Here is a 263-nt window from a genome sequence, read left to right as displayed (position 1 = left end):
AGTTAAACCTCTTGCAACTGCCTTTTGCTTCATCGTTGTCATTATGATCGTGACGTCATGGCGATGAGGGTCATTGCACGTGATTGCAGCCGTAATGAAGGGCAATTGCTGAGTCTTTTTTACATCTTGCTATTTTTGTCATCTGATCTTTGGGATTTGGATAGATAGTTAAGTGGATGGAAGGGTGTTTTATAAAAGAGAGGATGGGTGGAAGGACAGTGACAGCAAAAGGACAGCTAGTATATCAGACAGAGATAGACGGA

Source organism: Penaeus monodon, chromosome 24, assembly GCF_015228065.2.
Source record: "Penaeus monodon isolate SGIC_2016 chromosome 24, NSTDA_Pmon_1, whole genome shotgun sequence".
Lineage (NCBI taxonomy): Eukaryota > Metazoa > Arthropoda > Malacostraca > Decapoda > Penaeidae > Penaeus > Penaeus monodon.
Note: the sequence above shows the minus strand (reverse complement) of the source record.